This window comes from Elephas maximus, chromosome 18, assembly GCF_024166365.1.
Source record: "Elephas maximus indicus isolate mEleMax1 chromosome 18, mEleMax1 primary haplotype, whole genome shotgun sequence".
NCBI classification, from domain to species: domain Eukaryota; kingdom Metazoa; phylum Chordata; class Mammalia; order Proboscidea; family Elephantidae; genus Elephas; species Elephas maximus.
The window spans coordinates 34927282-34929034 of record NC_064836.1 but is presented as its reverse complement, the minus strand read 5'-3'; positions in this window follow the sequence as shown (position 1 = coordinate 34929034).

Genomic DNA, 1753 nt, shown 5'->3' with positions numbered 1-1753 from the left:
GTTTCCAAAGGTGACACAGACTTTTCAAATTTCTCTATTTCTAACCATCTGCCTTGTTCATTCTATTTCTGATCTAAAAACTATCCGTGGGATCATTTTCGTGTCTTTGACCTTGCCCAAATCTAGCTCGGTATTAGGTACGAAAGAGTTTGCAAAGTTAAATACCACATTAACCCTTAACAGCATGACTTTTTTCTAAATCAGATTCTCTCCCCTCTCTCTTTAAACAACAGTCCCTTGTACCACTCTATGATCTTGACTTAACCCTTGCTTCATTTATTCTCTGTAGGTCCCCTGCCATTTTCATTGGAATTTTAGAATTGCTTTTTTATTTGAATGGCCCGTTAGGACGTCTAAACCTGTCTCCACGCCACAATCCTTCCCTCAGACTCAATGATGAGACAGGGTCCATAAGGATTTAAAATCATCAGTGCTGAAAGAAGCTGAACATTGGTCATAAATATTCAAAGTGCTTATAACAGTGCCCAGTACTTGGTGATGGCTGAGTAAGCATTCACATTTATTCTGATGTGAGCCAAAAACAAAATCCAAACCTGTTGCTGTCCAGGTGATTCTAACTTATAGCGATCCTATAGGCCAGAGTTGAACTGCCCCATCAGGTTTCCGATGTGTGGCTGGTGGATTCGAACTGCTGACCTTCTGGTTACCAGCCAAGCTCTTAACCGCTGTGCCACCAAGGCTGCTTTAACTTGATAGTTATGTGTAATATTGGAATCTTAAGACCAATTTCATAAGGTTATGGAAAGAATATGAGAGAAAGTTTGTGAGGTGTTTATCACAGGGCCTGACCCAGAGAGATGCTCAACAAATGTTAGCCATATTATTATGGTTAAATTTAAGCACCATATTATTATAAGAATAGATATTTTTAACAGTTTTTTAAAAAGCATACATCCTACTAAGAAGAAAATTTTAAATACTACAACTCTAAACCCTTTGTTTGATATGAGAGGGAAATTCAACATTTTTTTGTGTATGCTGAACAGTAATGATTTCAGGTTTAAAAGGAGTTAACGTCCCTAGGAACTTTAAGGCCATAAATTTATTAACAAAAAATAGATGTTTGCTAATGGATTTTAATCCTTCCTGAATTTCCATGGTTGCATTATCTTGACTTTTTAATTTTGTATCTAGGGTATGCCTCTATTTAAAAAAATAAAAATGAAATGGGTAGATTATGTTGCTTGCTATTGCTTCCATTGGCCCATGTTTTGCACAATACACAAGTTTAACACCAGGATTTATATACTAGACAGACTTAGGGGGTAAGAAGCAATAGCACTTGAAGTAAAAGAGAAGTATTCATTGTGCCAAAGTGGATGAAGGATGATAGAAATTAAAGCTTCTTTCAGACCTGGTGTCATGGATTGAATTGTGTCCTCCCCAAAAATATATGTAACAACTTGGTTAGGCCATGATTCTCAGTATTCTGTGGTCGTTCTCTGTTTTGTGATTGTAATTTTATGTTAAAGATGATTAGGGTGGGATCGTAACACCATCCTTGCTCAGGTCACATCCCTCGTCCAATGTAAAGGGAGTTTCCCTGGGGTGTGGCCTGCACCATCTTTTATCTCTCAAGAGATAAAAGGAAAAAGAAGGGAGCAGAGTTGGGGACCTTGTACCACCAAGAAAACAGCATCAGGAGCGGAGCACGTCCTTTGGACTCCGGGGTTCCTGCACCTGAGAAGCTCCTCTACCAGGGGAAGACTGGGGACAAGGACCTTCCTCCAGA